Source organism: Lissotriton helveticus, chromosome 12 (assembly GCF_964261635.1).
Source record: "Lissotriton helveticus chromosome 12, aLisHel1.1, whole genome shotgun sequence".
NCBI classification, from domain to species: domain Eukaryota; kingdom Metazoa; phylum Chordata; class Amphibia; order Caudata; family Salamandridae; genus Lissotriton; species Lissotriton helveticus.
Genome location: NC_136073.1, coordinates 131,191,421 through 131,212,415, shown reverse-complemented (window position 1 = coordinate 131,212,415; position 20,995 = coordinate 131,191,421). Strand labels below are relative to the sequence as shown.

Sequence of the window (20,995 nt, the reverse complement as noted above, 5' to 3'; positions counted from 1 at the left end):
CAGTCATACCATTCATGCACTTGAAACTTACTTTACCAATAAAAGAAGCAAATAGAAAAATAAAACAAAAGTGCTTTCTGAATTAGGCAAACACACTTCATAAAACTGCATTTTCTTTTCTATTCTCCCCATGTTACAAGCTTAACTGCTCCCTGTGTAATTTCTCTTAGCCTGCTGTCCCAGGAAGAGAATTTTATCTACAGGCTCTTTCCGTGTTTTTTTCCTAGTCTTTCTTTCCCTTTTCTTAGATTTGTAACTGTTCCTTTACGTGCTCTATTTAGGCGCCATTATTCTCATTTGAGCTCCTTGTACCTGCTGCTGTTTTCTCCACACCTCATACTGCATTTCCCTCTTTCTCTCTTTCTCTGAGGTTGGTGGCTACTTTCCAAAGCTTCTGATGCCCAAATTTTCCTTCATCTTGTTGTCAGACGTGAATTGGAAAAGCAACCAAATTAACAAGCCTTTACCACTCATATATGGCAGAGGTTTATACTTCAATTGAGCTAAGAAAAGCGTGTTGTGGGGCCCCTACGAGCCATGGTGCTTGCTTCATCATAATTAGGCACGCAGTCATTAGCCACAGCTCTGATCATGGGTCACTGAGGTCAGTTTCAATAATTCCTCAAAAACCTAACCATGCAGTCCCCCCTAACTGTGTAGTTATCTTGCTTTACTGCTGTTTGTGTGATTAGCTGGGAGGAGCTCACGGAAACATCCTCCCTATAAAAGTGTAGATGGACCGCTCCTTAACTCTTTCTTGCTTCACATACAGATGGCTTGAGGAGGTACAGGGGAGATGCAGGTCTACTAGACAGAATAGAAGATCTGCGCCAGGTGTGTTTCTCTGCATTGGTGTCCCATCACAGGCCCACAAGTGTATGTGTGATCTTTGACTCCTGGCAGTTCACAAGCAGGCGGCCAGGAAACAGTTTCAGCCTATCAACCACTGAGGAGACAAAGCCTTTGTATAAGGAATGAGGAAGCAATGAACAGATTCAGCCTATCACAGGAGTTCCCTGAGTGTTCCGAATTATAAATTCTCCATGTCACTGTATGTTATTGAGCCCAAGTAGCTCGCCGTGATCGTATAGTGGTTAGTACTCTGCGTTGTGGCCGCAGGAACCTCGGTTCGACTCCTAGTCACGGCATTGTGGTTGGCAATGTCACAGCAGTTGGGTTTTTCTTTTACAGAATTACCAAGTGTACCAGTTGTTTTTGTAAAATGTCTATTAAAAACAGATCCTTTAAAATATTTAAACGATCTAACGACAAATTATTTTAACACACATGATTATAAGATGTAGCTATATTGTACCTACTGACATAAATTATCGTTCTTGAACCTATTTGCGGTGGGGGAATGGAGCTCTCCCCCATGCCAATCAGAATGCAGATGAATGCAGTTGCAGTTGAGTGACCTGTGTTGTGGCTGTCTAGAGGGAATGCACAAATGTAGCTGTCTCGCAGCCCAATCCAGACGTCAATTGGAGACAGGTTTTCAGGCAAATAGAGCAGTAAGTGCAGAGAAATGCTCACTCTCTAAAAATGGCATTTATGAAATAGTAAAGTTAAATCCAACCTCACCAGTAAATAGGATTTATCAATAAATAAATAAAGCTTCTCCTCTCTGATATGGAATTACCCCCCAAAAAGTATAAGGGAATACCCAATGCTAACCTATGAGAGGGGCAGACCTCACAGTAGTGAAAAATGTAATAGACTGTTTTGTACTACCAGGACATGCAAACTACCACAGTACATGTCTTACCTTTTACTTACATAGCATGATGCCCCTAGGACTACCTAGGGCCTACCTTTTGGTTAATTATATGTAATAAAATTGGAGTTTAAGGCTTTGCAAGTAGTTTTAAATGGCAAGTCGAAGTGGCAGTACACTTCAGCACAGGCACTGCAGTAGCAGGCTTGAGACAGGTTTGAAATGATACTTTTTTGGGCGGCACAATCACTTCCTGGGTATATGGTATACCACTTTACAAGGGGCTTTCAAGTAAATTAAATCTGTCAGTCAGGTATACTCCAATTACACACATGATTAGGGAAGAAGCACGTGCACTTCAGCACTGATTAGTAGCAATAAAGTGATCAGAGTCCTAAGGCCAACAAAAAGATACAGCAATGTGCGTAGGTGAAAAGCAATAAGGTAGGGTTGAGGCCACCTTAAGAATGCAAGGTCTAACAAAAACAAACTAAGGATAACATGAGTAAAACATCAGGTTTCTCTACGGCATTTGGTGAGACAAGTGTGCCTTCTTTTATCTTCCATAAATGCAATCTTTCCCTGACCCCTTTATTATATAGCTCTTCAAGTAAAAAAGATAAAGCACTTACAAAGGAGCCTCAAATACTCAAAGATGGTAGACTTCTGTAATATGGGCCATAGACTAAAAGCAGCACGAAAACAGAGCGCTATAGGGTCCCAAAAACTTGAGTGCCACATGAGAGTATGCATGAAAGCCTATCCTTTTCCAAACTAGAGATATACTCATGCAATTTTTGTTTTTAGGAGAGAATGTGCCTGCTGAAAAAAACATTATTTTAAAAAAGTGCATTGCAGAATACCAGGAATTTGCTGTGGGACACCATGAAAACTTTCATACAGATTATTTGCACAAAACTTACAGTCAGATGTTGTGGCCGAGTGGTTAAGGCGATGGACTAGAAATCCATTGGGGTCCCCCCTCGCAGGTTCGAATCCTGCCAACAACGAGAAACTTTTTAACATCGGCTACAATTTCAGAAGTTAACCTTTAGAATTTCTTCCATGTCAGTTTTATAAATAGGTGGCTTATTTTGGTGTCACTATTGCCCTTTCACATATTTATTATCGCTACCCCTTTCATATCTTTGCTATAACTCTCGTCCTACATTAGCGCTGGTGCAAACACTTCAAATTATTATACCCTGGCTCTCTCAGTCATACCATTCATGCACTTGAAACTTACTTTACCAATAAAAGAAGCAAATAGAAAAATAAAACAAAAGTGCTTGCTGGATTAGGCAAACACACTTCATAAAACTGCATTTTCTTTTCTATTCTCCCCGTGTTACAAGCTTAACTGCTCCCTGTGTAATTTCTCTTAGCCTGCTGTCCCAGGAAGAGAATTTTATCTACAGGCTCTTTCCGTGTTTTTTTCCTAGTCTTTCTTTCCCTTTTCTTAGATTTGTAACTGTACCTTTATGTGCTCTATGTAGGCGCCATTAATCTCATTTGAGCTCCTTGTACCTGCTGCTGTTTTCTCCACACCTCATACTGCCTTTTCCCTCTTTCTCTCTTTCTCTGAGGTTGGTGGCTACTTTCCAAAGCTTCTGATGCCCCAATGTTCCTTCATCTTGTTGTCAGACGTGAATTGGAAAAGCAACCAAATTAACAAGCCTTTACCACTCATACATGGCAGAGGTTTATACTTTAATTCAATGAGCTAAGAAAAGCGTGTTGTGGGGCCCCTACGAGCCATGGTGCTTGCTTCATCATAATTGGGCGCGCAGTCATTAGCCACAGCTCTGATCATGGGTCACTGAGGTCAGTTTCAATAATTCCTCAAAAACCTAACCATGCAGTCCCCCCTAACTGTGTAGTTATCTTGCTTTACTGCTGTTTGTGTGATTAGCTGGGAGGAGCTCACGGCAGCATCCTCCCTATAAAAGTGTAGATGGACCGCTCCTTAACTTTTTCTTGCTTCACATACAGATGGCTTGAGGAGGTACAGGGGAGATGCAGGTCTAATAGACAGAATAGAAGATCTGCGCCAGGTGTGCTTCTCTGCATTGGTGTCCCATCACAGGCCAACAAGTGTATGTGTGATCTTTGACTTCTGGCAGTTCACAAGCAGGCGGCCAGGAAACGGTTTCAGCCTATCAACCACTGAGGAGACAACGCCTTTGTATAAGGAATGAGGAAGCAATGAACACATTCAGCCTATCACTGGAGTTCCCTGAGTGTTTAGAATTATAAATTCTCCATGTCACTGTATGTTATTGAGCCCAAGTAGCTCGCCGTGATCGTATAGTGGTTAGTACTCTGCGTTGTGGCTGCAGCAACCTCGGTTCGAATCCGAGTCACGGCATTGTGGTTGGCAATATCACGGCAGTTGGGTTTTTCTTTTACAGAATTACCAAATGTACCAGTTGTTTTTGTAAAATGTCTATTAAAAACAGATCCTTTAAAATATTTAAACGATCTAACAACAAATTATTTAAACACACATGATTATAAGATGTAGCCTTATTTTTGTTTTTAGGAGAGAATGTGCCTGCTGAAAAAAACATTATTTTTAAAAAGTGCATTGCAGGATATCAGGAATTTGCTGTGGCACACCTTGAAAACTTTCATACAGATTATTTGCACAAAACTTACAGTCAGTTGTTGTGGCTGAGTGGTTAAGGCGATGGTCTAGAAATCCATTGGGGTCTCCCCGCGCAGGTTCGAATCCTGCCAACAACGAGAAACTTTTTAACATCGGCTACAATTTCAGAAGTTAACCTTTAGAATTTCTTCCATGTCATTTTTATAAATAGGTGGCTTATTTTGGTGTCACTATTGCCCTTTCACATATTTATTATCGCTACCCCTTTCATATCTTTGCTATAACTCTCGTCCTACATTAGCGCTGGTGCAAACACTTCAAATTATTATACCCTGGCTCTCTCAGTCATACCATTCATGCACTTGAAACTTACTTTACCAATAAAAGAAGCAAATAGAAAAATAAAACAAAAGTGCTTTCTGGATTAGGCAAACACACTTCATAAAACTGCATTTTCTTTTCTATTCTCCCCGTGTTACAAGCTTAACTGCTCCCTGTGTAATTTCTCTTAGCCTGCTGTCCCAGGAAGAGAATTTTATCTACAGGCTCTTTCCGTGTTTTTTTCCTAGTCTTTCTTTCCCTTTTCTTAGATTTGTAACTGTTCCTTTACGTGCTCTATTTAGGCGCCATTATTCTCATTTGAGCTCCTTGTACCTGCTGCTGTTTTCTCCACACCTCATACTGCATTTCCCTCTTTCTCTCTTTCTCTGAGGTTGGTGGCTACTTTCCAAAGCTTCTGATGCCCCAATGTTCCTTCATCTTGTTGTCAGACGTGAATTGGAAAAGCAACCAAATTAACAAGCCTTTACCACTCATATATGGCAGAGGTTTATACTTTAATTGAGCTAAGAAAAGCGTGTTGTGGGGCCCCTACGAGCCATGGTGCTTGCTTCATCATAATTAGGCACGCAGTCATTAGCCACAGCTCTGATCATGGGTCACTGAGGTCAGTTTCAATAATTCCTCAAAAACCTAACCATGCAGTCCCCCCTAACTGTGTAGTTATCTTGCTTTACTGCTGTTTGTGTGATTAGCTGGGAGGAGCTCACGGCAACATCCTTCCTATAAAAGTGTAAATGGACCGCTCCTTAACTCTTTCTTGCTTCACATACAGATGGCTTGAGGAGGTACAGGGGAGATGCCGGTCTACTAGACAGAATAGAAGATCTGCGCCAGGTGTGTTTCTCTGCATTGGTGTCCAATCACAGGCCCACAAGTGTATGTGTGATCTTTGACTCCTGGCAGTTCACAAGCAGGCGGCCAGGAAACGGTTTCAGCCTATCAACCACTGAGGAGACAAAGCCTTTGTATAAGGAATGAGGAAGCAATTAACACATTCAGCCTATCACAGGAGTTCCCTGAGTGTACCGAATTATAAATTCTCCATGTCTCTGTATGTTATTGAGCCCAAGTAGCTCGCCGTGATCGTATAGTGGTTAGTACTCTGCGTTGTGGCCGCAGCAACCTCGGTGCAACTCCGAGTCACGGCATTGTGGTTGGCAATGTCACAGAAGTTGGGTTTTTCTTTTACAGAATTACCAAATGTACCAGTTGTTTTTGTAAAATGTCTATTAAAAACAGATCCTTTAAAATATTTAAACGATCTAACGACAAATTATTTTAACACACATGATTATAAGATGTAGCTATATTGTACCTACTGACATAAATTATCGTTCTTGAACCTATTTGCGGTGGGGGAATGGAGCTCTCCCCCATGCCAATCAGAATGCAGATGAATGCAGTTGCAGTTGAGTGACCTGTGTTGTGGCTGTCTAGAGGGAATGCACAAATGTAGCTGTCTCGCAGCCCAATCCAGACGTCAATTGGAGACAGGTTTTCAGGCAAATAGAGCAGTAAGTGCAGAGAAATGCTCACTCTCTAAAAATGGCATTTATGAAATAGTAAAGTTAAATCCAACCTCACCAGTAAATAGAATTTATCAATAAATAAATAAAGCTTCTCCTCTCTGATATGGAATTACCCCCCAAAAAGTATAAGGGAATACCCAATTCTAGCCTATGAGAGGGGCAGACCTCACAGTAGTGAAAAATGTAATAGACTGTTTTGTACTACCAGGACATGCAAACTACCACAGTACATGTCTTACCTTTTACTTACATAGCATGATGCCCCTAGGACTACCTAGGGCCTACCTTTTGGTTAATTATATGTAATAAAATTGGAGTTTAAGGCTTGGCAAGTAGTTTTAAATGGCAAGTCGAAGTGGCAGTACACTGCAGCACAGGCACTGCAGTAGCAGGCTTGAGACAGGTTTGAAATGATACTTTTTTGGGCGGCACAATCACTTCCTGGGTATATGGTATACCACTTTACAAGGGGCTTTCAAGTCAATGAAATCTGTCAGTCAGGTATACTCCAATTACACACATGATTAGGGAAGAAGCACGTGCACTTCAGCACTGATTAGTAGCAATAAAGTGATCAGAGTCCTAAGGCCAACAAAAAGATACAGCAAAGTGCGTAGGTGAAAAGCAATAAGGTAGGGTTGAGGCCACCTTAAGAATGCAAGGTCTAACAAAAACAAACTAAGGATAACATGAGTAAAACATCAGGTTTCTCTACGGCATTTGGTGAGACAAGTGTGCCTTCTTTTATCTTCCATAAATGCAATCTTTCCCTGACCCCTTTATTATATAGCTCTTCAAGTAAAAAAGATAAAGCACTTACAAAGGAGCCTCAAATACTCAAAGATGGTAGACTTCTGTAATATGGGCCATAGACTAAAAGCAGCACGAAAACAGAGCGCTATAGGGTCCCAAAAACTTGAGTGCCACATGAGAGTATGCATGAAAGCCTATCCTTTTCCAAACTAGAGATATACTCATGCAATTTTTGTTTTTAGGAGAGAATGTGCCTGCTGAAAAAAACATTATTTTAAAAAAGTGCATTGCAGAATACCAGGAATTTGCTGTGGGACACCATGAAAACTTTCATACAGATTATTTGCACAAAACTTACAGTCAGATGTTGTGGCCGAGTGGTTAAGGCGATGGACTAGAAATCCATTGGGGTCTCCCCGCGCAGGTTCGAATCCTGCCAACAACAAGAAACATTTAACATCGGCTACAATTTCAGAAGATAACCTTTAGAATTTCTACCATGTCAGTTTTATAAATAGGTGGCTTATTTTGGTGTCACTATTGCCATTTCACATATTTATTATCGCTACCCCTTTCATATCTTTGCTATAACTCTCGTCCTACATTAGCGCTGGTGCAAACACTTCAAATTATTATACCCTGGCTCTCTCAGTCATACCATTCATGCACTTGAAACTTACTTTACCAATAAAAGAAGCAAATAGAAAAATAAAACAAAAGTGCTTGCTGGATTAGGCAAACACACTTCATAAAACTGCATTTTCTTTTCTATTCTCCCCGTGTTACAAGCTTAACTGCTCCCTGTGTAATTTCTCTTAGCCTGCTGTCCCAGGAAGAGAATTTTATCTACAGGCTCTTTCCGTGTTTTTTTCCTAGTCTTTCTTTCCCTTTTCTTAGATTTGTAACTGTTCCTTTATGTGCTCTATTTAGGCGCCATTAATCTCATTTGAGCTCCTTGTACCTGCTGCTGTTTTCTCCACACCTCATACTGCCTTTTCCCTCTTTCTCTCTTTCTCTGAGGTTGGTGGCTACTTTCCAAAGCTTCTGATGCCCCAATGTTCCTTGAGCTTGTTGTCAGACGTGAATTGGAAAAGCAACCAAATTAACAAGCCTTTACCACTCATACATGGCAGAGGTTTATACTTTAATTCAATGAGCTAAGAAAAGAGTGTTGTGGGGCCCCTACGAGCCATGGTGCTTGCTTCATCATAATTGGGCGCGCAGTCATTAGCCACAGCTCTGATCATGGGTCACTGAGGTCAGTTTCAATAATTCCTCAAAAACCTAACCATGCAGTCCCCCCTAACTGTGTAGTTATCTTGCTTTACTGCTGTTTGTGTGATTAGCTGGGAGGAGCTCACGGCAGCATCCTCCCTATAAAAGTGTAGATGGACCGCTCCTTAACTTTTTCTTGCTTCACATACAGATGGCTTGAGGAGGTACAGGGGAGATGCAGGTCTAATAGACAGAATAGAAGATCTGCGCCAGGTGTGTTTCTCTGCATTGGTGTCCCATCACAGGCCAACAAGTGTATGTGTGATCTTTGACTTCTGGCAGTTCACAAGCAGGCGGCCAGGAAACGGTTTCAGCCTATCAACCACTGAGGAGACAAAGCCTTTGTATAAGGAATGAGGAAGCAATGAACACATTCAGCCTATCACTGGAGTTCCCTGAGTGTTTCGAATTATAAATTCTCCATGTCACTGTATGTTATTGAGCCCAAGTAGCTCGCTGTGATCGTATAGTGGTTAGTACTCTGCGTTGTGGCTGCAGCAACCTCGGTTCGAATCCGAGTCACAGCATTGTGGTTGGCAATGTCACGGCAGTTGGGTTTTTCTTTTACAGAATTACCAAATGTACCAGTTGCTTTTGTAAAATGTCTATTAAAAACAGATCCTTTAAAATATTTAAACGATCTAACGACAAATTATTTAAACACACATGATTATAGGATGTAGCCTTATTTTTGTTTTTAGGAGAGAATGTGCCTGCTGAAAAAAACATTATTTTTAAAAAGTGCATTGCAGGATATCAGGAATTTGCTGTGGCACACCACGAAAACTTTCATACAGATTATTTGCACAAAACTTACAGTCAGATGTTGTGGCCGAGTGGTTAAGGCGATGGACTAGAAATCCATTGGGGGCTCCCCGCGCAGGTTCGAATCCTGCCAACAACAAGAAACTTTTAACACCGGCTACAATTTCAGAAGTTAACCTTTAGAATTTCTACCATGTCAGTTTTATAAATAGGTGGCTTATTTTGGTGTCACTATTGCCATTTCACATATTTATTATCGCTACCCCTTTCATATCTTTGCTATAACTCTCGTCCTACATTAGCGCTGGTGCAAACACTTCAAATTATTATACCCTGGCTCTCTCAGTCATACCATTCATGCACTTGAAACTTACTTTACCAATAAAAGAAGCAAATAGAAAAATAAAACAAAAGTGCTTGCTGGATTAGGCAAACACACTTCATAAAACTGCATTTTCTTTTCTATTCTCCCCGTGTTACAAGCTTAACTGCTCCCTGTGTAATTTCTCTTAGCCTGCTGTCCCAGGAAGAGAATTTTATCTACAGGCTCTTTCCGTGTTTTTTTCCTAGTCTTTCTTTCCCTTTTCTGAGATTTGTAACTGTTCCTTTACGTGCTCTATTTAGGCGCCATTAATCTCATTTGAGCTCCTTGTACCTGCTGCTGTTTTCTCCACACCTCATACTGCATTTCCCTCTTTCTCTCTTTCTCTGAGGTTGGTGGCTACTTTCCAAAGCTTCTGATGCCCCAATGTTCCTTCATCTTGTTGTCAGACGTGAATTGGAAAAGCAACCAAATTAACAAGCCTTTACCACTCATATATGGCAGAGGTTTATACTTTAATTGAGCTAAGAAAAGCGTGTTGTGGGGCCCCTACGAGCCATGGTGCTTGCTTCATCATAATTAGGCACGCAGTCATTAGCCACAGCTCTGATCATGGGTCACTGAGATCAGTTTCAATAATTCCTCAAAAACCTAACCATGCAGTCCCCCCTAACTGTTTAGTTATCTTGCTTTACTGCTGTTTGTGTGATTAGCTGGGAGGAGCTCACGGCAGCATCCTCCCTATAAAAGTGTAGATGGACCGCTCCTTAACTCTTTCTTGCTTCACATACAGATGGCTTGAGGAGGTACAGGGGAGATGCAGGTCTACTAGACAGAATAGAAGATCTGCGCCAGGTGTGTTTCTCTGCATTGGTGTCCCATCACAGGCCCACAAGTGTATGTGTGATCTTTGACTCCTGGCAGTTCACAAGCAGGCGGCCAGGAAACAGTTTCAGCCTATCAACCACTGAGGAGACAAAGCCTTTGTATAAGGAATGAGGAAGCAATGAACACATTCAGCCTATCACAGGAGTTCCCTGAGTGTTCCGAATTATAAATTCTCCATGTCACTGTATGTTATTGAGCCCAAGTAGCTCGCCGTGATCGTATAGTGGTTAGTACTCTGCGTTGTGGCCGCAGCAACCTCGGTTCGACTCTGAGTCACGGCATTGTGGTTGGCAATGTCACAGCAGTTGGGTTTTTCTTTTACAGAATTACCAAATGTACCAGTTGTTTTTGTAAAATGTCTATTAAAAACAGATCCTTTAAAATATTTAAACGATCTAACGACAAATTATTTTAACACACATGATTATAAGATGTAGCTATATTGTACCTAATGACATAAATTATCGTTCTTGAACCTATTTGCGGTGGGGGAATATAGCTCTCCCCCATGCCAATCAGAATGCAGATGAATGCAGTTGCAGTTGAGTGACCTGTGTTGTGGCTGTCTAGAGGGAATGCACAAATGTAGCTGTCTCGCAGCCCAATCCAGACGTCAATTGGAGACAGGTTTTCAGGCAAATAGAGCAGTAAGTGCAGAGAAATGCTCACTCTCTAAAAATGGCATTTATGAAATAGTAAAGTTAAATCCAACCTCACCAGTAAATAGGATTTATCAATAAATAAATAAAGCTTCTCCTCTCTGATATGGAATTACCCCCCAAAAAGTATAAGGGAATACCCAATGCTAACCTATGAGAGGGGCAGACCTCACTGTAGTGAAAAATGTAATAGACTGTTTTGTACTACCAGGACATGCAAACTACCACAGTACATGTCTTACCTTTTACTTACATAGCATGATGCCCCTAGGACTACCTAGGGCCTACCTTTTGGTTAATTATATGTAATAAAATTGGAGTTTAAGGCTTGGCAAGTAGTTTTAAATGGCAAGTCGAAGTGGCAGTACACTGCAGCACAGGCACTGCAGTAGCAGGCTTGAGACAGGTTTGAAATGATACTTTTTGGGCGGCACAATCAGTTCCTGGGTATATGCTATACCACTTTACAAGGGGCTTTCAAGTCAATGAAATCTGTCAGTCAGGTATACTCCAATTACACACATGATTAGGGAAGAAGCACGTGCACTTCAGCACTGATTAGTAGCAATAAAGTGATCAGGGTCCTAAGGCCAACAAAAAGATACAGCAAAATGCGTAGGTGAAAAGCAATAAGGTAGGGTTGAGGCCACCTTAAGAATGCAAGGTCTAACAAAAACAAACTAAGGATAACATGAGTAAAACATCAGGTTTCTCTACGGCATTTGGTGAGACAAGTGTGCCTTCTTTTATCTTCCATAAATGCAATCTTTCCCTGACCACTTTATTATATAGCTCTTCAAGTAAAAAAGATAAAGCACTTACAAAGGAGCCTCAAATACTCAAAGATGGTAGACTTCTGTAATATGGGCCATAGACTAAAAGCAGCACGAAAACAGAGTGCAATAGGGTCCCAAAAACTTGATTACCACATGAGAGTATGCATGAAAGCCTATCCTTTTCCAAACTAGAGATATACTCATGCAATTTTTGTTTGTAGGAGAGAATGTGCCTGCTGAAAAAAACATTATTTTATTTTAAAAAAGTGCATTGCAGAATACCAGGAATTTGCTGTGGGACACCTTGAAAACTTTCATACAGATTATTTGCACAAAAGTTACAGTCAGTTGTTGTGGCCGAGTGGTTAAGGCAACGGACCAGAAATCCATTGGGGTCTTCCCGCGCAGGTTCGAATCCTGCCAACAACGAGAAACTTTTAACATCGGCTACAATTTCAGAAGTTAACCTTTAGAATTTCTTCCATGTCAGTTTTATAAATAGGTGGCTTATTTTGGTGTCACTATTGCCCTTTCACATATTTATTATCGCTACCCCTTTCATATCTATGCTATAACTCTCGTCCTACATTAGCGCTGGTGCAAACACTTCAAATTATTATACCCTGGCTCTCTCAGTCATACCATTCATGCACTTGAAACTTACTTTACCAATAAAAGAAGCAAATAGAAAAATAAAACAAAAGTGCTTGCTGGATTAGGCAAACACACTTCATAAAACTGCATTTTCTTTTCTATTCTCCCCGTGTTACAAGCTTAACTGCTCCCTGTGTAATTTCTCTTAGCCTGCTGTCCCAGGAAGAGAATTTTATCTACAGGCTCTTTCCGTGTTTTTTTCCTAGTCTTTCTTTCCCTTTTCTTAGATTTGTAACTGTTCCTTCATGTGCTCTATTTAGGCACCATTAATCTCATTTGAGCTCCTTGTACCTGCTGCTGTTTCCTCCACACCTCATACTGCCTTTTCCCTCTTTCTCTCTTTCTCTGAGGTTGGTGGCTACTTTCCAAAGCTTCTGATGCCCCAATGTTCCTTCATCTTGTTGTCAGACGTGAATTGGAAAAGCAACCAAATTAACAAGCCTTTACCACTCATACATGGCAGAGGTTTATACTTTAATTGAGCTAAGAAAAGAGTGTTGTGGGGCCCCTACGAGCCATGGTGCTTGCTTCATCATAATTGGGCGCGCAGTCATTAGCCACAGCTCTGATCATGGGTCACTGAGGTCAGTTTCAATAATTCCTCAAAAACCTAACCATGCAGTCCCCCCTAACTGTGTAGTTATCTTGCTTTACTGCTGTTTGTGTGATTAGCTGGGAGGAGCTCACGGCAGCATCCTCCCTATAAAAGTGTAGATGGACCGCTCCTTAACTTTTTCTTGCTTCACATGCAGATGGCTTGAGGAGGTACAGGGGAGATGCAGGTCTAATAGACAGAATAGAAGATCTGCGCCAGGTGTGTTTCTCTGCATTGGTGTACCATCACAGGCCCACAAGTGTATGTGTGATCTTTGACTTCTGGCAGTTTACAAGCAGGCGGCCAGGAAACGGTTTCAGCCTATCAACCACTGAGGAGACAAAGCCTTTGTATAAGGAATGAGGAAGAAATGAACACATTCAGCCTATCACTGGAGTTCCCTGAGTGTTTCGAATTATAAATTCTCCATGTCACTGTATGTTATTGAGCCCAAGTAGCTTGCCGTGATCGTATAGTGGTTAGTACTCTGCGTTGTGGCTGCAGCAACCTCGGTTCGAATCCGAGTCACGGCATTGTGGTTGGCAATGTCACAGCAGTTGGGTTTTTCTTTTACAGAATTACCAAATGTACCAGGTGTTTTTGTAAAATGTCTATTAAAAACAGATCCTTTAAAATATTTAAACGATCTACTGACAAATTATTTAAACACACATGATTATAAGATGTAGCCTTATTTTTGTTTTTAGGAGAGAATGTGCCTGCTGAAAAAAACATTATTTTTAAAAAGTGCATTGCAGGATATCAGGAATTTGCTGTGGCACACCTTGAAAACTTTCATACAGATTATTTGCACTAAACTTACAGTTAGTTGTTGTGGCCGAGTGGTTAAGGCGATGGACTAGAAATCCATTGGGGTCTTCCCGCGCAGGTTCGAATCCTGCCAACAACGAGAAACTTTTTAACATCGGCTACAATTTCAGAAGTTAACCTTTAGAATTTCTTCCATGTCAGTTTTATAAATAGGTGGCTTATTTTGGTGTCACTATTGCCCTTTCACATATTTATTATCGCTACCCCTTTCATATCTTTGCTATAACTCTCGTCCTACATTAGCGCTGGTGCAAACACTTCAAATTATTATACCCTGGCTCTCTCAGTCATACCATTCATGCACTTGAAACTTACTTTACCAATAAAAGAAGCAAATAGAAAAATAAAACAAAAGTGCTTGCTGGATTAGGCAAACACACTTCATAAAACTGCATTTTCTTTTCTATTCTCCCCGTGTTACAAGCTTAACTGCTCCCTGTGTAATTTCTCTTAGCCTGCTGTCCCAGGAAGAGAATTTTATCTACAGGCTCTTTCCGTGTTTTTTTCCTAGTCTTTCTTTCCCTTTTCTTAGATTTGTAACTGTTCCTTTATGTGCTCTATTTAGGCGCCATTAATCTCATTTGAGCTCCTTGTACCTGCTGCTGTTTTCTCCACACCTCATACTGCCTTTTCCCTCTTTCTCTCTTTCTCTGAGGTTGGTGGCTACTTTCCAAAGCTTCTGATGCCCCAATGTTCCTTCATCTTGTTGTCAGACGTGAATTGGAAAAGCAACCAAATTAACAAGCCTTTACCACTCATACATGGCAGAGGTTTATACTTTAATTCAATGAGCTAAGAAAAGCGTGTTGTGGGGCCCCTACGAGCCATGGTGCTTGCTTCATCATAATTGGGCGCGCAGTCATTAGCCACAGCTCTGATCATGGGTCACTGAGGTCAGTTTCAATAATTCCTCAAAAACCTAACCATGCAGTCCCCCCTAACTGTGTAGTTATCTTGCTTTACTGCTGTTTTTGTGATTAGCTGGGAGGAGCTCACGGCAGCATCCTCCCTATAAAAGTGTAGATGGACCGCTCCTTAACTTTTTCTTGCTTCACATACAGATGGCTTGAGGAGGTACAGGGGAGATGCAGGTCTAATAGACAAAATAGAAGATCTGCGCCAGGTGTGTTTCTCTGCATTGGTGTCCCATCACAGGCCCACAAGTGTATGTGTGATCTTTGACTTCTGGCAGTTTACAAGCAGGCGGCCAGGAAACGGTTTCAGCCTATCAACCACTGAGGAGACAAAGCCTTTGTATAAGGAATGAGGAAGAAATGAACACATTCAGCCTATCACTGGAGTTCCCTGAGTGTTTCGAATTATAAATTCTCCATGTCACTGTATGTTATTGAGCCCAAGTAGCTTGCCGTGATCGTATAGTGGTTAGTACTCTGCGTTGTGGCTGCAGAAACCTCGGTTCGAATCCGAGTCACGGCATTGTGGTTGGCAATGTCACAGCAGTTGGGTTTTTCTTTTACAGAATTACCAAATGTACCAGGTGTTTTTGTAAAATGTCTATTAAAAACAGATCCTTTAAAATATTTAAACGATCTACTGACAAATTATTTAAACACACATGATTATAAGATGTAGCCTTATTTTTGTTTTTAGGAGAGAATGTGCCTGCTGAAAAAAACATTATTTTTAAAAAGTGCATTGCAGGATATCAGGAATTTGCTGTGGCACACCTTGAAAACTTTCATACAGATTATTTGCACTATACTTACAGTTAGTTGTTGTGGCCGAGTGGTTAAGGCGATGGACTAGAAATCCATTGGGGTCTTCCCGCGCAGGTTTGAATCCTGCCAACAACGAGAAACTTTTTAACATCGGCTACAATTTCAGAAGTTAACCTTTAGAATTTCTTCCATGTCAGTTTTATAAATAGGTGGCTTATTTTGGTGTCACTATTGCCCTTTCACATATTTATTATCGCTACCCCTTTCATATCTTTGCTATAACTCTCGTCCTACATTAGCGCTGGTGCAAACACTTCAAATTATTATACCCTGGCTCTCTCAGTCATACCATTTATGCACTTGAAACTTACTTTACCAATAAAAGAAGCAAATAGAAAAATAAAACAAAAGTGCTTGCTGGATTAGGCAAACACACTTCATAAAACTGCATTTTCTTTTCTATTCTCCCCGTGTTACAAGCTTAACTGCTCCCTGTGTAATTTCTCTTAGCCTGCTGTCCCAGGAAGAGAATTTTATCTACAGGCTCTTTCCGTGTTTTTTTCCTAGTCTTTCTTTCCCTTTTCTTAGATTTGTAACTGTTCCTTTATGTGCTCTATTTAGGCGCCATTAATCTCATTTGAGCTCCTTGTACCTGCTGCTGTTTTCTCCACACCTCATACTGCCTTTTCCCTCTTTCTCTCTTTCTCTGAGGTTGGTGGCTACTTTCCAAAGCTTCTGATGCCCCAATGTTCCTTCATCTTGTTGTCAGACGTGAATTGGAAAAGCAACCAAATTAACAAGCCTTTACCACTCATACATGGCAGAGGTTTATACTTTAATTCAATGAGCTAAGAAAAGCGTGTTGTGGGGCCCCTACGAGCCATGGTGCTTGCTTCATCATAATTGGGCGCGCAGTCATTAGCCACAGCTCTGATCATGGGTCACTGAGGTCAGTTTCAATAATTCCTCAAAAACCTAACCATGCAGTCCCCCCTAACTGTGTAGTTATCTTGCTTTACTGCTGTTTTTGTGATTAGCTGGGAGGAGCTCACGGCAGCATCCTCCCTATAAAAGTGTAGATGGACCGCTCCTTAACTTTTTCTTGCTTCACATACAGATGGCTTGAGGAGGTACAGGGGAGATGCAGGTCTAATAGACAAAATAGAAGATCTGCGCCAGGTGTGTTTCTCTGCATTGGTGTCCCATCACAGGCCCACAAGTGTATGTGTGATCTTTGACTTCTGGCAGTTCACAAGCAGGCGGCCAGGAAACGGTTTCAGCCTATCAACCACCGAGGAGACAAAGCCTTTGTATAAGGAATGAGGAAGCAATGAACACATTCAGCCTATCACTGGAGTTCCCTGAGTGTTTCGAATTATAAATTCTCCATGTCACTGTATGTTATTGAGCCCAAGTAGCTCGCCGTGATCGTATAGTGGTTAGTACTCTGCGTTGTGGCTGCAGCAACCTCGGCTTGAATCCGAGTCACGGCATTGTGGTTGGCAATGTCACGGCAGCTGGGTTTTTCTTTTACAGAATTACCAAATGTACCAGGTGTTTTTGTAAAATGTCTATTAAAAACAGATCCTTTAAAATATTTAAACGATCTACTGACAAAATATTTAAACACACATGATTATAAGATGTAGCCTTATTTTTGTTTTTAGGAGAGAATGTGCCTGCTGAAAAAAACATTATTTTTAAAAAGTGCATTGCAGAATACCAGGAATTTGCTGTGGGACACCTTGAAAACTTTCATACAGATTATTTGCACAAAACTTACAGTCAGATGTTGTGGCCGAGTGGTTAAGGCGATGGACTAGAAATCCATTGGGGTCTCCCCGCGCAGGTTCGAATCCTGCCAACAACAAGAAACTTTTAACATCGGCTACAATTTCAGAAGTTAACCTTTAGAATTTCTACCATGTCAGTTTTATAAATAGGTGGCTTATTTTGGTGTCACTATTGCCATTTCACATATTTATTATCGCTACCCCTTTCATATCTTTGCTATAACTCTCGTCCTACATTAGCGCTGGTGCAAACACTTCAAATTATTATACCCTGGCTCTCTCAGTCATACCATTCATGCACTTGAAACTTACTTTACCAATAAAAGAAGCAAATAGAAAAATAAAACAAAAGTGCTTGCTGGATTAGGCAAACACACTTCATAAAACTGCATTTTCTTTTCTATTCTCCCCGTGTTACAAGCTTAACTGCTCCCTGTGTAATTTCTCTTAGCCTGCTGTCCCAGGAAGAGAATTTTATCTACAGGCTCTTTCCGTGTTTTTTTCCTAGTCTTTCTTTCCCTTTTCTTAGATTTGTAACTGTTCCTTTATGTGCTCTATTTAGGCGCCATTAATCTCATTTGAGCTCCTTGTACCTGCTGCTGTTTTCTCCACACCTCATACTGCCTTTTCCCTCTTTCTCTCTTTCTCTGAGGTTGGTGGCTACTTTCCAAAGCTTCTGATGCCCCAATGTTCCTTCAGCTTGTTGTCAGACGTGAATTGGAAAAGCAACCAAATTAACAAGCCTTTACCACTCATACATGGCAGAGGTTTATACTTTAATTCAATGAGCTAAGAAAAGAGTGCTGTGGGGCCCCTACGAGCCATGGTGCTTGCTTCATCATAATTGGGCGCGCAGTCATTAGCCACAGCTCTGATCATGGGTCACTGAGGTCAGTTTCAATAATTCCTCAAAAACCTAACCATGCAGTCCCCCCTAACTGTGTAGTTATCTTGCTTTACTGCTGTTTGTGTGATTAGCTGGGAGGAGCTCACGGCAGCATCCTCCCTATAAAAGTGTAGATGGACCGCTCCTTAACTTTTTCTTGCTTCACATACAGATGGCTTGAGGAGGTACTGGGGAGATGCAGGTCTAATAGACAGAATAGAAGATCTGCGCCAGGTGTGTTTCTCTGCATTGGTGTCCCATCACAGGCCAACAAGTGTATGTGTCATCTTTGACTTCTGGCAGTTCACAAGCAGGCGGCCAGGAAACGGTTTCAGCCTATCAACCACTGAGGAGACAAAGCCTTTGTATAAGGAATGAGGAAGCAATGAACACATTCAGCCTATCACTGGAGTTCCCTGAGTGTTTCGAATTATAAATTCTCCATGTCACTGTATGTTATTGAGCCCAAGTAGCTCGCCGTGATCGTATAGTGGTTAGTACTCTGTGTTGTGGCTGCAGCAACCTCGGTTCGAATCCGAGTCACGGCATTGTGGTTGGCAATGTCACGGCAGTTGGGTTTTTCTTTTACAGAATTACCAAATGTACCAGTTGCTTCTGTAAAATGTCTATTAAAAACAGATCCTTTAAAATATTAAAACGATCTAACGACAAATTATTTAAACACACATGATTATAAGATGTAGCCTTATTTTTGTTTTTAGGAGAGAATGTGCCTGCTGAAAAAAACATTATTTTTAAAAAGTGCATTGCAGGATATCAGGAATTTGCTGTGGCACACCACGAAAACTTTCATACAGATTATTTGCACAAAACTTACAGTCAGATGTTGTGGCCGAGTGGTTAAGGCGATGGACTAGAAATCCATTGGGGGCTCCCCGCGCAGGTTGAATCCTGCCAACAACAAGAAACTTTTAACATCGGCTACAATTTCAGAAGTTAACCTTTAGAATTTCTACCATGTCAGTTTTATAAATAGGTGGCTTATTTTGGTGTCACTATTGCCATTTCACATATTTATTATCGCTACCCCTTTCATATCTTTGCTATAACTCTCGTCCTACATTAGCGCTGGTGCAAACACTTCAAATTATTATACCCTGGCTCTCTCAGTCATACCATTCATGCATTTGAAACTTACTTTACCAATAAAAGAAGCAAATAGAAAAATAAAACAAAAGTGCTTGCTGGATTAGGCAAACACACTTCATAAAACTGCATTTTCTTTTCTATTCTCCCCGTGTTACAAGCTTAACTGCTCCCTGTGTAATTTCTCTTAGCCTGCTGTCCCAGGAAGAGAATTTTATCTACAGGCTCTTTCCGTGTTTTTTTCCTAGTCTTTCTTTCCCTTTTCTTAGATTTGTAACTGTTCCTTTACGTGCTCTATTTAGGCGCCATTAATCTCATTTGAGCTCCTTGTACCTGCTGCTGTTTTCTCCACACCTCATACTGCATTTCCCTCTTTCTCTCTTTCTCTGAGGTTGGTGGCTACTTTCCAAAGCTTCTGATGCCCCAATGTTCCTTCATCTTGTTGTCAGACGTGAATTGGAAAAGCAACCAAATTAACAAGCCTTTACCACTCATATATGGCAGAGGTTTATACTTTAATTGAGCTAAGAAAAGCGTGTTGTGGGGCCCCTACGAGCCATGGTGCTTGCTTCATCATAATTAGGCACACAGTCATTAGCCACAGCTCTTATCATGGGTCACTGAGATCAGTTTCAATAATTCCTCAAAAACCTAACCATGCAGTCCCCCCTAACTGTGTAGTTATCTTGCTTTACTGCTGTTTGTGTGATTAGCTGGGAGGAGCTCACGGCAGCATCCTCCCTATAAAAGTGTAGATGGACCGCTCCTTAACTCTTTCTTGCTTCACATACAGATGGCTTGAGGAGGTACAGGGGAGATGCAGGTCTACTAGACAGAATAGAAGATCTGCGCCAGGTGTATTTCTCTGCATTGGTGTCCCATCACAGGCCCACAAGTGTATGTGTGATCTTTGACTCCTGGCAGTTCACAAGCAGGCGGCCAGGAAACAGTTTCAGCCTATCAACCACTGAGGAGACAAAGCCTTTGTATAAGGAATGAGGAAGCAATGAACACATTCAGCCTATCACAGGAGTTCCCTGAGTGTTCCGAATTATAAATTCTCCATGTCACTGTATGTTATTGAGCCCAAGTAGCTCGCCGTGATCGTATAGGGGTTAGTACTCTGCGTTGTGGCCGCAGCAACCTCGGTTCGACTCCGAGTCACGGCATTGTGGTTGGCAATGTCACAGCAGTTGGGTTTTTCTTTTACAGAATTACCAAATGTACCAGTTGTTTTTGTAAAATGTCTATTAAAAACAGATCCTTTAAAATATTTAAACGATCTAACGACAAATTATTTTAACACACATGATTATAAGATGTAGCTATATTGTACCTAATGACATAAATTATCGTTCTTGAACCTATTTGCGGTGGGGGAATGGAGCTCTCCCCCATGCCAATCAGAATGCAGATGAATGCAGTTGCAGTTGAGTGACCTGTGTTGTGGCTGTCTAGAGGGAATGCACAAATGTAGCTGTCTCGCAGCCCAATCCAGACGTCAATTGGAGACAGGTTTTCAGGCAAATAGAGCAGTAAGTGCAGAGAAATGCTCACTCTCTAAAAATGGCATTTATGAAATAGTAAAGTTAAATCCAACCTCACCAGTAAATAGGATTTATCAATAAATAAATAAAGCTTCTCCTCTCTGATATGGAATTACCCCCCAAAAAGTATAAGGGAATACCCAATGCTAACTTATGAGAGGGGCAGACCTCACAGTAGTGAAAAATGTAATAGACTGTTTTGTACTACCAGGACATGCAAACTACCACAGTACGTTGTGTTGATTAAACGCCAAGGCACATAGCCTGAA

The 20,995-nt window shown here is 41.2% G+C and overlaps 11 non-coding genes across 11 annotated transcripts; all 11 read left to right on the top strand.

Annotated features, from left to right (window-relative positions):
- Nucleotides 1-2,645: 2,645 nt before the first annotated feature.
- On the top strand, nt 2,646-2,727 carry TRNAS-AGA (transfer RNA serine (anticodon AGA)). The gene has a single exon. It is a non-coding gene; the product is annotated as a tRNA-Ser (tRNA).
- Nucleotides 2,728-4,013: 1,286 nt separating this feature from the next.
- On the top strand, nt 4,014-4,085 carry TRNAH-GUG (transfer RNA histidin (anticodon GUG)). Its single transcript has one exon. It is a non-coding gene; the product is annotated as a tRNA-His (tRNA).
- A 295-nt stretch (nt 4,086-4,380) lies between these two features.
- TRNAS-AGA (transfer RNA serine (anticodon AGA)) lies at nt 4,381-4,462 on the top strand. Its single transcript has one exon. It is a non-coding gene; the product is annotated as a tRNA-Ser (tRNA).
- Nucleotides 4,463-7,312: 2,850 nt separating this feature from the next.
- On the top strand, nt 7,313-7,394 carry TRNAS-AGA (transfer RNA serine (anticodon AGA)). Its single transcript has one exon. It is a non-coding gene; the product is annotated as a tRNA-Ser (tRNA).
- Nucleotides 7,395-9,046: 1,652 nt separating this feature from the next.
- On the top strand, nt 9,047-9,128 carry TRNAS-AGA (transfer RNA serine (anticodon AGA)). Its single transcript has one exon. It is a non-coding gene; the product is annotated as a tRNA-Ser (tRNA).
- A 2,853-nt stretch (nt 9,129-11,981) lies between these two features.
- On the top strand, nt 11,982-12,063 carry TRNAS-AGA (transfer RNA serine (anticodon AGA)). Its single transcript has one exon. It is a non-coding gene; the product is annotated as a tRNA-Ser (tRNA).
- A 1,281-nt stretch (nt 12,064-13,344) lies between these two features.
- Nucleotides 13,345-13,416, top strand: TRNAH-GUG (transfer RNA histidin (anticodon GUG)). The gene has a single exon. It is a non-coding gene; the product is annotated as a tRNA-His (tRNA).
- Nucleotides 13,417-13,711: 295 nt separating this feature from the next.
- Nucleotides 13,712-13,793, top strand: TRNAS-AGA (transfer RNA serine (anticodon AGA)). The gene has a single exon. It is a non-coding gene; the product is annotated as a tRNA-Ser (tRNA).
- Nucleotides 13,794-15,079: 1,286 nt separating this feature from the next.
- On the top strand, nt 15,080-15,151 carry TRNAH-GUG (transfer RNA histidin (anticodon GUG)). The gene has a single exon. It is a non-coding gene; the product is annotated as a tRNA-His (tRNA).
- A 295-nt stretch (nt 15,152-15,446) lies between these two features.
- TRNAS-AGA (transfer RNA serine (anticodon AGA)) lies at nt 15,447-15,528 on the top strand. Its single transcript has one exon. It is a non-coding gene; the product is annotated as a tRNA-Ser (tRNA).
- Nucleotides 15,529-17,181: 1,653 nt separating this feature from the next.
- TRNAS-AGA (transfer RNA serine (anticodon AGA)) lies at nt 17,182-17,263 on the top strand. The gene has a single exon. It is a non-coding gene; the product is annotated as a tRNA-Ser (tRNA).
- The last annotated feature ends 3,732 nt before the right edge of the window (nt 17,264-20,995 follow it).